Source organism: Vigna unguiculata, chromosome 6 (assembly GCF_037176805.1).
Source record: "Vigna unguiculata cultivar grain cowpea cultivar isolate G323 ecotype 2 chromosome 6, ASM3717680v1, whole genome shotgun sequence".
NCBI classification, from domain to species: domain Eukaryota; kingdom Viridiplantae; phylum Streptophyta; class Magnoliopsida; order Fabales; family Fabaceae; genus Vigna; species Vigna unguiculata.
Window position 1 is genome coordinate 36,698,934 of NC_140797.1, and position 17,042 is coordinate 36,715,975.

At 26.5% G+C, this 17,042-nt stretch overlaps 1 pseudogene; it reads right to left on the bottom strand.

Annotated features, from left to right (window-relative positions):
- Positions 1 to 14,043: 14,043 nt before the first annotated feature.
- LOC114188520 (tetrahydroanabasine acetyltransferase pseudogene) lies at positions 14,044 to 15,453 on the bottom strand (annotated as a pseudogene).
- Positions 15,454 to 17,042: the final 1,589 nt, after the last annotated feature.

The window sequence follows — 17,042 nt, forward strand, 5'->3', positions numbered from 1 at the left end:
CGAGTATCTTCTCTTATCATTCCTAAAAAATAATTTATTCTTTTATTGTTCATCTATATGCCTATTAAAAAAATAAAAAAATAATTTATCAAAATTTAATACAAAATTGAGATATGTAATTATTAAAAGAAAAATATATGATAATTACGTCAAGATGGTTATGAAAAATATACAATACATAATTTTTTATTCTATATTCATAAAAAGAAATACATAAAAAACTCATGAAATAAAAAATATTATTTATTAAATTAATATTTTCCTATTAACAGAGACAAAAAGAGAGTTATTTTTCTATTAGAACATGAATAACAAGACTACTAAGAATGAGTTTGTATTTGTCTAACTTCTTATTTTTTATTTTGCATAAACAAAAAAACATATGAAAATAGGAAATAAATATAATATGTAATCAAAAATAATTTTTATTATTTAATAAAAATTTTATATTTTATTATTTAATTTTATATTTTTATTATTTATTAATATTAAATATTATAATTTATAAAAAAAAGTAAAAATAATTTAATTTTCATAAATAAAATAAATATTGTATATAATTTTCAAAAATTTTAACTTTTTTTAGGGGTTCATGCTAAGATCCGTCATGACCCCTATGGATATCTAAGATCCGCCCACCCATGTGTGTCATTTATAGTTCACACAATTTTTATCTGGTCATGTGTTACACCACAAGTTTGGATCTAAAAACTTGACCATGAGTTCACTGTTTTGTCGTTGCTTGCTATAGTCCTAAAACTCACACGATGTGACACGTCACATGGCAGAAAAGTCCATGCTTGCAGGACGTACCTACGTTAGGACCAAGGGGAGCTATGACTCCTCCTAGGTTTTTAATTTTAAATTTTGTATATATATTTATATATTTTTTAAATTTAAATTTATATATTTATATATTATTTTTATTAAGTTATATATATATATATTATTTATGTATTAAGTTATGTATATATTTTTTAAAAATAAAATAAAAATTAATTTTATAAACCTTAATTAATAAAGTGATCAAGGTTTTGTATCTGATTGTAAAGTTTTTTTAGACCAAACCATTAATAAAATATAAAAATAAAGAAAGAGAGATTGAGAAAACGAGATTGGAGAATAAAGAGATTGAATAACTCATACTCACAAGATCTCCTAGTATCTTAGTATGATTTATGTATGTTAGATTTATGATTATCTCATTACTATATTTCTTCTAAATTAAGCTTTCCCTAGTATGAAAACTAATTTGATTTTAGGGATTTTTTTATGAAATTGGCATGAACCCTAATTATATTTTCCAAATTAGTATTACCCTACATTATAAAATATTAGAATTTTATGTTTTCCACTTCATATGATAAATTAGTTGAATAATCTTGAATTGGATTAGAAATTAGAATACTTATTTTGCATGAATTCAATCTATTAGAAAAATTGAAAATTGAGAAGTGTGAATTGCGGTATGAGAATGGTTTAAGTAAAATAAATAATTTTTTTTAATTAATAAATTATATATAAAAAATATAAATTGACACCCCTATATTTTTGGTCCAAGTTCTGTCGGTGCATGCTTGTAGTTTTTTTTTTTCACTCCTAAAACATGTACAACTTTTTTATAGTACGATAAGATAAGAAAAGGATAAGGATATTTTCATCCTATTTTTTTAATACAACATTAACGTTGTGTTTGTTTAGTGAGATGTTACTGTTATCATGTATTTAAGAAGATTAATTTTAAAGAACGCATATATACTCACATGGTTTGCTTCTGGTTTTCTGCTGCAAACATTCATGAACCCAAACATGGTGCGGGTCTTTGCGGGTTTGTCCAAAGTTTATGAAGGTTGAGTGCACGGACTATTGCTGCATTGTTGTGTTGTGTGGTTGAATGGTGAGTTTTGTGATTGTACTTTGTGTGAACGTGAAGCAATAAGTGTGTAACAGTGTTGTTAATGTGTGTGTGTGTGCACCAGTTTTATAATCAGTGTGCTGTAATGTATGCACCGGTTCTGTAAATCGTTATCAACCGATGCTGTGTGTGTTTGTGGAATGTGTGTAATAATATTTATTCATATATATATATATATATATATATATATATATATATATATAATATTAATATATCAAATAATATATACATATATAATTAAATAATAATAATAAATATATATAGTAATTAAATATAATAATAAATAATAAAATAATATATATAATAATTATTAATAAGAGTTTCAATTCATACTAATTATTATAAAAATAATAATAATAATTTAATGTAATTTATCTTTTTATTAATTTTTTTTATTGAAATTTATTAAATAATATTTTTAACTAATCAAAAAATCATTTCACATATTTTTACCATCTAGAATATTTTAGTAATCTTTAAATTCTATCTATTAAAACTTTTTTTAATCTGTTGTATCTCTCAGATTACTCATTAACTTTCATAAAATTCATATTCAACTCTACTCATTTTATCCAATAAATTCATTCAAGAAAACATACAAATTCATTCCCTCTATAGAAATTCATCTTCACACTCTCCCCCAAATCCATCCTGCTCTCCCCTAAATGTATCATACTCGTACCAAAGGAAAAGACACCCTAAATGCTTTTATTAGAACTAGAGATGGCATATAAACTCGTCCTCGTGGGTATTGCCCGAACCCGTTCCCGTTTTGACGGAGAATCCCTGCATTGACTTGGTATGGGTATGGGTATGGGGAATCCCCGATTTTTTCAATTGGGTATGGGGATGGGGATGGGATGTACATATCCCAGCCATAATACCCGTACCCGCCATATATTTATCATCGTTTAAATTATTAAAATATTTACAATTAATTAAGTAACTATATATATATATATATTTATACTTTCTATTTTTTTTCTTTTAATTATTTGATTTGTTATGAAACTCATTCGCATCTCCAATATATGTTTTATCTTATCATAACATTTATGTAATTAGGTTAAAATGATGTATGTCAATTAAAAAAATTGTATTTCTAACATTTGAATATTTCTATTATTTTTTAATATTTTTGTTTATTGTATATTTTTCTTTCACATGAGAATGTTTAATACTCACAATTTAAGTGTTTAATAGCATAAACTTTTCATTTACTAGGTAATATAAAAATAAATTTACTTATTATTATTAATTTTTGTTTCATTTGAAGAACTCTTTTGTTTCGCTAAAACAATTTTTGTTATTTCTCAACCATTGAGTATATATGTTGATATTTGAAAATTTTTCTTAGATCTTTAAGATATTTTTCATCTTATCATACCCTTAATTATACATTTGTTTTCCTTTATGCGATTCCTTTCAATAGTCTCCAAATTGTTTATAAGACACACCTTTGTTAATTTTTTAATATTTTTGTTTTTTTGTTTATTTTCATAATATATAATACTATTTCGATATATTTTATCTAATTATTTTTTATTTTCTAACTCATTACAATCAAACTTTAATTTTTTTCACTATAATTGTATAAATAATTTTTATTTACTACAATATAAAAATTTAATGTAATTGCTATGAATATAATTGTATAAAACAATTTTTGTTATTTCTCAACCATTGAGTATATATGTTGATATTTGAAAATTTTTCTTAGATCTTTAAGATATTTTTCATCTTATCATATCCTTAATTATACATTTGTTTACCTTTATGCGATTCCTTTCAATAGTCTCCAAATTGTTTATAAGACACACATTTGTTAATCTTTTAATATTTTTATTTTTTTGTTTATTTTCATATTGTATAATACTATTTCGATATATTTTATCTAATTATTTTTTATTTTCTAACTCATTACAATCAAACTTTAATTTTTTTCACTATAATTGTATAAATAATTTTTATTTACTACAATATAAAAATTTAATGTAATTGCTATGAATATTTTTTTTATCACCATCTAACATATATTGGAGTGGAAAAAATACAAGATCTATGTTAAAATTTTATTATGTTTATTATTTGTTCTTTGCGTCATTTTGATAAGTGATGTATTATAACTTTTATTAGTATATAAAAAAGAGATTCATTATAATTAAAAAAATTGAAGTAAATAAACATTTAAAATATATTTTAATTTGAATATTTTTTTCCTTTTATATTTTTTTTTAAAATATTTTAAAATTTTATCAACTAGGTTTCATTAATGTTTGCAAATTTAATAAATGTTTTGGTTCTCATGAAATTTTATTTGGTATTATAATCTAAAATGTAAACAATTATAATTTATTTCAAAATATTTGATATCGAAGAAACAATTATTCTCCTAATATTGAATATTTGATAATATTATGTTTCCTTTATCATAATTTTTTATTATTTTATAAAAATTAATTAAAACTAATATTAAAGTAGTAAGAAAACGGGTACAAGTATGGGTACGAGATTATACTCGTTATCCGGTGGAGATGAAAATGAGACAAAAGTTTGATACCAGTTGAATTTGTATATGGAGATGTGATGAATTTTTTTTTACAAAAATAGATATGGGATAGCGAAACTCGTCCCGCCCCGTTGCCATCCCTAATTAGAACTGCATCATAAACGTTTCTATTATAAAATCAGTATCAATTTCTTATTAAAGAACTTTTAAGGTTAGCGATAAAGGTGTGTTTGGTAGAGGGAAAGGAGAAAAAAAGGAGATAAATAAATTTATTTTGTGTTTTGTAGAGAGGTGACCAAGAAATAAATACCGCTTCTCATTTTTATATATTTATACATCCGTTATTAATTCTTATCATTGATGATAAACATATATTTATCCACTTTCATTTTCTTTTCTGTAATTTTATGTAGCACGAATCTTTTTATGTGTTTGATTTTGTTTCAAAGAGTCACAAAGAGGAATTACGTTATGTGCTAGGTTAAACTCTTATTTTGATTTTATTACAATTAAGTATTCGTAGAAAACAATCTTGTTTAAACCAGTTACAAAAGTTGTCTTACAAAACTTTCAATAACTTTCTGTCGGGAACTAAAATTCACTATTACACAATATTTTTATTTGAATTATGCTTCAGTGATATATTATATTAAGCTTCATTATTATGATTTTTTTAATGAATGGTAAAAATAAATTTAAAATGATAAATAAGGCGTAAAAAGATAAACACAGCTGTATAAATACTGTAAATATAAGTATTATCGCGATTATGTGTACGCATTTTTTAAACATGTGTAATATTATATTAATAGATGATGATATTGTAATGTTATTAAATTAATATATAAAATAAAACTATATTTATTAAAAATAAATTAAAATATATCAGAAAAAATAAAAAAATAATTATTGATAAATAAGAAAAATGAAAAAAAACAGAGATAAACAATTTTATAAAAAATTTGTAAAAATAACGGTCAATTTTTAAAAATTTAATAAATAATTATATTTTAAAAGATAAAATTAAAATTTTAAAATGAGAGAACCATATTATATATATATATATATATATATATATATATATATATATATATATATATATATTGATACAGATCAAAGCACAGTTTTCAAACCCATATTCTGGTTACTCTTTGCCTCATTGATTTGGGTTTGGACCATTAAGCCATAAAGATAGTGCAGAAGGGGATTTCTTCCTACACCCCATTGTTTTCTTCTGCACCCCCAACTTTTGTTGCAGCTCCCATTTTATCCTACAAAATATATATTAATATATATTTGGTCCCTATTTTTGTTGATTTTATTCAATTTGGTCCCTATTTTCGTTTTATGTTTAATTAGATCCTCATTTTCGTCAAATTGTGGTCAATTTGGTCCTTTTCACTAACGGTGTTTAAATAGTTAACGTTTTTGAACAGTACATGCCACGTGTCAGCTCCTGGTTTTTTTTGATTTTTTTTTTGATTTTTTTTGATTTTTTTTGATTTTTTTTTAATTTTTTTTAATTTCAAAAAAATGGTCCACGTGTCAAGTCATAATTGTGCTACGTGTCAATTTGTGGTAGTATTATTTTTTTTGTTCAATTTAGTCCCTATATTCGTTATTTTTGTTCAATTTAGTCCCTATATTCGTTATTTTTGTTCAATTTAGTCTGACACTAAATTTAATATCTTTTATACAAATTATATTAATATCTTTTCTAAAATTGATCTTTAAATTTATTATTTTTTAAATTCAATTATAAATTGAATAAATTCTTATATTTAATTTTTAAATAGAATATAATTATTTAAAATATTATGAAAATATAATTATTAATTTTTTTTCTAATATTTATATTCTAAAATATTTTTAAAATTGATATATAAAAATATTTTAAATATTCAAAATATTTTAGAAAAATAAACTAATATTTGTAAAATTAACATTTACATATAAAATATTTTAGATTTTAATATCTAAAATGCAATAAAAATATTAAATACTTTAAATTTAAATGTAAATTTTACAAATATTAATATATTTTTAAAAATAATTATATTGTAATAATATTTAAATAATTATATTTTAATAATATTTAAATAATTATATTTTAATAATATTTAAATAATTATATTCTATTTAACAATTGAATCTAAAAATTATATTCAATTAATAATTAAATATTATAATTTATAATTAAATTTAAAAAATAAGTAATAATAATGTCAAATTTAAACATTAAATGGTTCTATTTTCACAAAATTTGGGACTAAATTAAACAAAAATAACGAATATAAGGACTGAATTGAACAAAAATAACGAATATAGGGACTAAATTGAACAAAAAAAATAATACTATCAGAAATTGACACGTGGCACTAGCATTGACACGTGGCACAATTGTGACTTGACACGTGGACACTTTTTTTGAAATTAAAAAAATTTTAAAAAAATAATAAAAAAAAATTTTAAAAATTTTAAAAAAATTTAAAAAAATTTAAAAAAAAAATCAAAAAAACCAGGAGCTGACACGTGGCATGTACTGTTCAAAAACGTTAACTATTTAAACACCGTTAGTGAAAAGGACCAAATTGACCACAATTTGACGAAAATGAGGACCTAATTGAACATAAAACGAAAATAGGGACCAAATTGAATAAAATCAACAAAAATAGGGACCAAATATGTATTTAAGCCTATTAAATAAATAAATTATTATTACATTTGTGATATGGGGTGTATGAAACCCAAGACACGTCGAATTTTGAAATCCAATTCAGGACTCCATTGGATTACGAAATCTTGTTAACTAACACAGAAATTAATTAACATTTAACTGATTTTGAAATTCGGTAAAGAAAAATTTTAATAATTTAAACGGGAACAGAGATATGGCGGGAACGGGTATTATAGCAAGGATATGTACATCCTTATACATCCCCATACCCAATTGAAAAAGTTGGGGATTCCCCATACCCGTACTAAATTGAAAAAGTCAGGAATTTCTCATACCAATACCTATACTCATTCATACCCAGTCAATACGGAGATTCGCCGTCAAAACGAGAACGAGTTCAAATAATACCCACGGAGATGAGTTTATTTGCCATCTCTAGTAAGAACTCATTCATTAGTTTCTTACCACTTACCACGTGATATCTTATATCTTAGTCATGTGACTTAGATCATCGATATTGCAACATAAATGTTTAATACTTAATAAAAACAACACATCATCCTATATTTGTGACTTCAAATTCATATAAGACTTCGCATAATTCCAATAGTCATTCACATAAAATATAATTTTTTTAAACAAAATTTCAAATAACTTAATTATATAAACTAATTTATGATGATTCATTTATATCTCTATATTAATTTTACTCAATGAAGTACCTATTTTTATTTTTCATAATAAAATCAATGCGCATAGTTTTATTAAATGCAGAGTTCCCTGGGCTTTATAAAAATTTTGACAAACACATTCATCAGGGATGGTTTGGCATAAGAACTCATTCATCAACTTCTTACCATGTGATATCTTAGTCATGTGACTAAGACGGGCGATGGCAAACAAACTCTCGTGGGTATTGCTCGAATTCGTCCCCATTTTGACGAGAAATCTTCATATTGATTAGGTATGGGTATGGTAACTTTTTCAATTGGGTATGAGGATGGGTGTGGAGATGTACATATCCTCGCCATAATACACATCCTCGTTATATCCTCGTTGAAATTATTAAAATATTCACAATTAATTAAGTAACCATATATATATATATATATATATATATATATATATATTCTATTTTTTATTTCTTCTAATTATTTGGTTTGTCATGAAACTCATTTGCATCTCCAATATATTTTTCATCTTATCATAACTTTATGTAATCATGTTAAAATGATGTATGTCAATTAAAAAAAATTTATGTCTCACATTTGAATATTTTTCTGTCACGTGAGAATATTTAATCTCTCAATTTAAGTGTTTAATAGCACAAACCTTTCATTTACTAGGTAATATAAAAAATATCTTTACTTATTATTATTAATTTTTGTTTCATTTGAAGAACTTTTTTGTTTCGCTAAAACAATTTTTGTTATGTCTCCATCATTGAGTATATATGTTGATATTTAAAAAGTTTTTTTAGATCTCTAAGATATTTTTCATCTTATCATACCCTTAATTATACATTTATTTTTCTTTGTGTAATTTCTTTCAATAGTCTCTCAAATTGTTCCTAAGACTCACATTTGTTAATTTTTCAATATTTTTATTTGTTGTTTATTTTCGTCATGTAGAATACTATTTCAATATATTTATATAACTATTTTTTATTTTCTGACTCATTATCAATCATACAGTAATTTTTTCACTACAATTATATAAACAAATTTTATTTACTACAATATAAAAATTTAATGTAATTGTCATGAATATTTTTTTATCACCATCCAACATATATTAGAGTTCAAAAGATATTAGATCTATGTTAAAATTTTATTACTATGTTTATTATTTGTTCGTTGCGTCATTTTGATCAAGTGATGTATTATAATTTTTATTAGTATATAAAAAAGAAATTCATTAGAATTTAAAAAAAATAAAGTAAACAAACATTTAAAATATATTTTAATTTGAATTTTTTTTTCTTTTATATGTTTTTAAAACCATTTTTAAATTTTATTAACTATTAATGTTTGCAAATTTTATCAACTTCAATATTAATTTTAATTAACTTTTATAAAATAATAAAATTTACAGTAAAAAGAAATATAATACTATCAAATATTTAGGAAGATGATTGTTTCTTCAATATCAAATACTTTGAAATAAATTATAATTGTTTACATTTTATATTAGAATACCAAATAAAATTTCATTAGAACCAAAACATTTATTAAATTTGCAAACATTAATGAAACCCCGTTGATAAAATTTAAAAATATTTTAAAAAAATGTAAAAGAAAAATAAATATTCAAATTAAAATATATTTAAAATGTTTGTTGACTTCAATTTCTTAAATTCTAATCAATATCTTTTTATACACTAATAAAAGTTATAATATCACTTATCAAAATAAAGAAAAGAACAAATAATAAGCATAATAATAAAATTTTGACATAGATCTTGGATCTTTTGAACTCCAATATATGTTAGATGGTGATAGAAAATATTCATGACAATTGCATTAAATTTTTATATTGTGGTAAATAAAAGTTATTTATACAATTATAGTGAAATATTACAGTATGATTGATAATGAGTTAGAAAATAAAAAATAAGTAGATAAAGTATATAAAAATAGTATTCTACATGATGAAAATAAATAACCAATAAAATATTAAAAAATTAACAAATGTGTGTCTTAAAAACAATTTGAGAGACTACTGGAAAAACCGCATAAAGGAAAATAAACGTATAATTAAGGGTATGATAAGATGAAAAATACCTTAAAGATCTTTTTTTTTTCAAATATCAATATATATACTCAATGGTCGAGAAATAACAAAGATTATTTTAGCGAAACAAAAGAGTTGTTTAAATGAAACAAAAATTATTAATAATAAGTAAAGATTTTTTTATATTACCTAGTAAATGAAAGGTTTATGTTATTAAACACTTAAATTGAAAGTATTAAACATTCTCATATGAAAAAAAATATACAATAAATAAAAATATTAAAAAATAGGCTTAAATACCTTTTTGGTTCTCATTTTCGTAGTGTTTGTTGCGGATGATCCTCATTTTGACAGAATGTTTAGAATGATCCTCATTTTTACCGAATGTTTAAAATGGTCCTCATTTTTGCAATTCGTGTTTTATTTGGTCCTTTTTCTGTAACGTCGTTTAAATCATTAACGAAGCATTGTACAGGTGACACAGTTTGTATTAGGGTGTGCTACGTGTACTGTACAGGTGTGGTAATTAGATATTTGGGGATAAATAAGTGAGCTAGGGTTTTGGTAAGGAATGTTTTGGCAGTTGGTTAGTTTTGACAATCTTGTTCCTCCATTCCCAATTAGTGTTCCTGCAATCTTCTTCTTCTTGTAATCCCATTATATAGGTATGGTACGGTCTCAATCTTCTTCCTTTACCTCTGGTTGTAATCGTTGGAGGCAACCATGTTGTATCACTTCGTGCACTGTTGGTGGTTCAACGAGAAATTGATTAACCTCAATTTGTAACTACGGAGAGATGACAACTTTGAGGATGACAAAAAATCCAAAGAATATTGGTAGAAAATTTTGGGTACAATCTGTTTTTATTTTTGTGTTAATAATAAATTGGTTTTAATTTTTGGTTTATTGATTTACAGAGTGGTGATTCCAATAATATGGGCTGCAACTTTTTCAAATGGTGGTGTTGATGAAAAGGATGTCATCATCATGACACAAATGAGACAGATTAATAATTTGGAGAAGTCGTTGAAGGTGGCTGAGAAGAGGCTACAATTAGTAATGAGGTTCACTTGTGCTGTTATTGTATTATTCGTACTGTTATTGTGTGTAATCTTTTAAAGTTCAATCTGTTTTGTACTATTGTTAAATGAAGAAATGAACTAGTTTGATTATGTTGATATTAGTCCCAACATGTTGAAAATGACATCTTAATCTGACCATTGAAGTAAGTGATATTGATCTAAGCTTGGGAAAAATTAAATTGATCTAAGTCTGGAAGAAGTTAAATTCATAACATTAATTCATCCTCAACAAAATGCACTACATCAATGTTTGGCAAGAGTGAAATTGAACGACCAATATTTTTTGGAGTTCTTGTCATCCTAAAAGTTGTCATCTCTCCGCAGCTACAACAAATCGGGGTTAATCCATTTCTCGTTGAACCACCAATAGTGCACGAAGTGATACAACACGGTTGCCTTCAACGATTACAACCAGAGGTAAAGGAAGAAGATTGGGACCGTAACATACCTATATAATGGGATTGCAGGAAGAAGAAGATTGTAGCAACACCAATTGGAAATGGAGGAACAAGATTGCCAAAACTCACCAACTGCCCAAACATTCCTTACAAAAACCCTAGCTCACTTATTTATCCCCAAATATCTAATTACCACACATGTACACAGTGGCAGATCTTGATCAAGAATTTTGGAGGGGCCAGAATAATATAATTTTTTATCATTTGATTTGACCATTAGTATAACACTTAAAAAAATGACTATTCTATAAAACAATTGGATCGTTAGATTGGATTATTAGTATAATGCTTTAAATACTTTAAAAATTGTGAAGAAATATAATTTAACTTGTTTTCATCTTCATGTGTAGCTTCCCTTTTACTACTTCTACAAAATAAATTCATTATTTTATTCTTCATCGATATGCTTTTCTTTAAATATATTAAAAAATAATTTATCATAATCTAATAAAATATTGATAGACATAAGTATTAGAAGAAAAATATATTATAATCAAGTCACAATTAAAAATCGGTTATAAAAAACATATAATACATGATTTTTTTTTCTTCTATAATCATAATAAGTAAGTATACAAAAGGCTCATGATATAAAAAATAATTTTAATAACTATTAAAGTAATATTTCATCATCAAGTAAGACAAAAGAGAGTTACATTTTTTTCTTCTTCGAGAAATGAAGGAAACATATGACAAATGAGAACAAACATAATGAGTATGTGTTTAACTTCATTTTTCTTCAAAAAAAAAAAACATATGATAGTGAGAGATGAGTACAATTTTGTCAAAATTTTATAAGGAAATGACAGAAGAAAATAAAAAATATTTTAATAAATGTTTGGTTTAATTACTCTTTTGGTTATTGTTTCCAAAAATGTAAGTTGATCTTCCAGTTCTTTTAGTTTCAATTTAATGGCAATTTGATATTTTTAGACGAAAACAGATACTAGAAGACTAATTAAACCTAAATATTTATTTTTTATTTTTTATTATATTGGATTTTATGTTTTATTATTTATTAACATTAAATATTGTATTTTATAAAAGAAATAAAGAGACACAATTTAATTATCATCAATTTTTAAAATATACTATTTATAATTTTAAAATTTTCAAAATTTTTAAAAATTAAAAAAATGGATATATAATTTTGAAAAAAATCAAAAATATTTGGGGGGGCCTAGGCCCCCCCTGGTCCTATCATGTTCCGCCTCTGCCTGGACAGTACACTTAACACACCCTAATACAAACTGTGCCACCTGTACAATGCTCCGTTAATGATTTAAACGACGTTACAGAAAAGGACCAAATAAAACACGAATTGCGAAAATGAGGATCATTTTAAACATTCTATCAAAATGAGGACCATCCGCAACAAACACTACGAAAATGAGGACCAAAAAGGTATTTAAGCCTAAAAAATAATAGAAATATTCAAATGTGAGACATAAACATCATTTTAACATAATTACATAAAGATTTATGATAAGATGAAAAATATATTGGATACAAATGAGTTTCATACAAACCAAATAATTAGAAGAAATAAAAATTAGAAAGTATATATATATATATATATATATATATATATATATATATATATATATATATATATAAGGTTACTTAATTAATTGTGAAGATTTTAATAATTTAAACGGGAACGGATGTATGCACGGACAGGTATTATGGCGGGATATATACATCCTCATACTCATATACCAAATTGAAAAAATCAGAGATTCCTCATACTCCTACCCAATTGAAAAAGTAAGAGATTTCCCATACATATACCCATAACGAGTTTATCTGTAATCTCTGATAAGAACTCATTCATCGATTTCTTACCACTTACCACTGTAATATCTTAGTCATGTAACTTAAATCATCAATATTGCAACATAAATACTGTAATATCTTAGTCATGTGACTTAAATCGTCAATATTGCTACATAAATGTTAATACTTAATACAAATAGATCATTTCCAATAGTCATTCACATAAAATATAATTTCTTTAAACAAAATTTCAAATAACTTAATTATACTAATTTATGATTCATTTATATCTCTATATTAATTTTACTCAAGTACCTATTTTTATTTTTCATAATAAAATCAATGCGGAGAGTTTTATTAAATTGATGTTAATGTGATTTATATCAATATTTTATGATTTTTTTTTCTCTCTCCATCTTTTTCTACCTTCCACGACAATTCCTCCTCTCTCTTTCTCTATCATCCATTCAATCAATTTTTTTTTTCAGATTCCCAATCTTTTTCTACCTTCCACGACAATTCCTTCTCTCTCTTTCTTTATCATCCATTCAATCAGTTTTTTTCTTTTTTTTTTTTTTAGATTCTCATTATTACTAATAGTAACATGTACAGTAGTGTGTATCATTCACATCTTAATTTAAAATAGCATTTAAATATGTCATGTCATGCAATTATCCTTTAAAATTGAACCATATAGCATGTCAAAGAGCCATATACATCCCTTAATCAAGCGGATCTAGTACGACTTCAAATGCCATATGATGTGACATTCATTCTAAATGTCCTCGCTTGGCACAAACAAGGGTTTCCATGAACAAATACATTTTTATACAAACATGAAAGGCCTAAAACGAATGTGAACAGATCTGACACTTTAATTTCATGTTGTTTTATTCATATTCATATATAGTAAGTGTTCAAATCAAAAGGGTGAGAGCCTCCATCTCCTCCTTGAACGTGAGCAATGCAGGAGCTGGTAGGGACACAAAAATACCAACCCCTCCCTCCATTGAAGAATCAAAGTTCCCAAGAGCTGAGAAAATGCATAAATCAACACATCCAAACATGTCAGAAGGGATTGGTACAACATTCACAATTTCTTTAACTCCAAAATCTACATTTTCATAGAACTCCAAGTGCCTCCAATCAGTAAAGGTAGTGAATGCACCACTCCCTTCAATGTTGAATTCCGTTTCTATCTCTAAATCTGTCTCTAAAGTGTCCATGAAGTTTCTGACATAATCACTGTTACAAGAAACTTTCTTGCTTTCTTTAATGAGCTTCACAATCTCATAGAGGGGCCTTTCATTGAGTTCCCTCATTGTTAAAATAACGTCAGCATCCACAACAACATTTCCATAATACCCTTCTGGCAAAGGATCTTGCAAGTGTCTTCTCACTCCTACTGTGATATTCAGCTTAACTTTCCCATCATAGCTCATTTTTAAGGCCCTACATTTAGACCTCCACACATATGCAGCAAGTGATTCAAAAGTAGTAATGTTTTCGTTCTCACCTGATTCCTTCACCAAGCTCATCTTCAGTCTTCTGATGCTCTCACTGTCCACCTTAATGCACTGGTGCATGAGAACTTCTGTTGGAAGAAAGGGTGAAACTGCAGCTGAGGCATCGTCCAAAAAATCAATTTGCAATGGGTTTTTAGTGATTGATCCCTTTAGCCTATCTCTCTCCCACACAGGCTTCACAGAGGGTTCAGTTTTTCCCCTTGCAAACTCCATGATGGCTTTGAAGAACTGACATGCTCCAACGCCATCACAAACAGAATGTAACAGCCCCATTCCAACGGTGAACCCCCCACAAGGAAAGTTTGTGACCTTGAACACCAAGGGATATTGGTGGCCACTTTCATCTTCAGAAGGAAGGTCATACACTAAGTTTTTTGCACTTTCCATGTCAGTGCCATCCCAGTAATGGAGAGAAGAAAGCTTGCAAGTAGCATTGGCTTCCAAGAACGGAACACCTTTTGCATTGCAGTTGATTACGAGCTTTCCATCAGTGTGGTCTACTAGCCTACCTGCAAGAGGATAGTAATAGAATAAAGCCTTTGAAAGTGCTGCTTTGATCACATCAGCAGGGTGTAGCAGTTGGTGATTAGGGCAACTAGGTTCATCATGATCATCAACTTTTGATCGATACACATGGAGGGTATGGCATAGGGTATTAAAAGAAGGTGTGTGGTCTAGTGTAGATAAAGGAAGAATAGAGGAAGGTGTTGGTTTTGATGGTTTGATAAGAACAACTTCTTTCATGGCAAGTTCGAATGCTGTCTTTTCAGTAGCCATAGAAATGAAGGGAATCTGAGTATGTAGTTGTGAGATTAGAAATCTGAGGGTATACAGTTATTAATATAGATTAATTTTAATTTTTTTACCAAAATAAAATAGCACCTTTAAATATTTGTCATTTGTCTTCGTACTTATTGTATTTTTGTGTATAATCCCACTGATATGAACGCATATTTAAATATCCAAACAAATAATGTATCATCACATGTTCATAGTCTCACCTTAATGTGCTAGTGCATGAGAACTTGAGGCTCAAACTGCAAAGAGAAATGGTACAATGACTATTATATCTTACCACTTCTCTTACCACATTACGTGTCATTTGTTATTGAATTTTAATTTATTTTTTTCCTTAACTTAAAAGTTGCAGGGGAAACTGAAGAATCACTCGCGCGTGGTGCCAAACACTCACACTCTCTTACCATTACACTATTCTTTCAAACAGAACCCATTTCCTCTCCATCCTAAAAAATTCCCAAACCACCGAAGCTTCCATTGAAGAACCCCAGCCCCATTCTTTTCCACCCACTAAGGCTTGTGTTAGGCATTGTCGAAGGTGGCATTTTCGGGCTCCCCTCTCTTCTCCTCGGAACCCCACAACAATTGCGAAACTCCGTCCTCCCTTTCATTTCCGGTAGGTGTCGTCGAGAATGAAGATCAAGTATGCATTTTGTAACCCTTCCATTTTCTTTTTTCGTTTCCACCCACGAAAAATCAGTATTCATCTTCTCCTTTCATCTTGACTTCTACGTTTGTGTTTGGTCTCCACAGATTAAGGGTTTTGGACGCTTTCTATTTGAATTTGAAAGGAATCCCATTAGTGAAAAAGATTAATTATTTCTCCATTTTCCCTTAGGGTTTTTGTGTGAACCCATTGATTGATTGCAAATAAATGGTCATTGTGTGAATTTTATGGTTTTAAGATAGATAAATTGTGATTTTTTGCGTCTTCATTGATGGATTGCAAAGAAATTAGTCATTCCTTGGTTTTTAAGTTTTTTAGCATTTCGAATTTTTGAGTTGTGGTTTTAAGCATTTTTTATCATTTGTGATTTTATGGTGTTTGGGGAAGTTCTGTATGGTTGTGTATGCATATTTAATGGCACTATCATTGTGGTTAAGTCAAACAGTAATAATTGGATGTGGTGTTGGCTGTTATGTTATTTGAATACTTGTGTTATGTTAATTGTTTACCTTAATTAACTATTTTGGACATCGAAACATTATATTTGAAACCAATTTCATTACAATGATTTCTATCTCCATAGTTTATAGGAGTTTTTGCGTTAAAGTTGTTGCAGGTCCTTGTAGATGGGCATTGTATATATTTTGAAATTGAAATATATAAATGGTATACCATTGTGACTAAACATTAGGCATTTGTATGCAGACAAACAATCATTCTTATCATTTCGGTGCCTATTTCGTTCATGAAGATGAAGAAGGTCGAAATAGAAATGAAGACAGTGAGCAATTGGAGGAATGCAATATATATGCACAAACGAAGTTTTTTCAAAATTGTGTCAGGGAAGTTTTTTCAGAAATGCACTTATACTTTGTTTAGAAGAACTAGGATTATGTGTGTT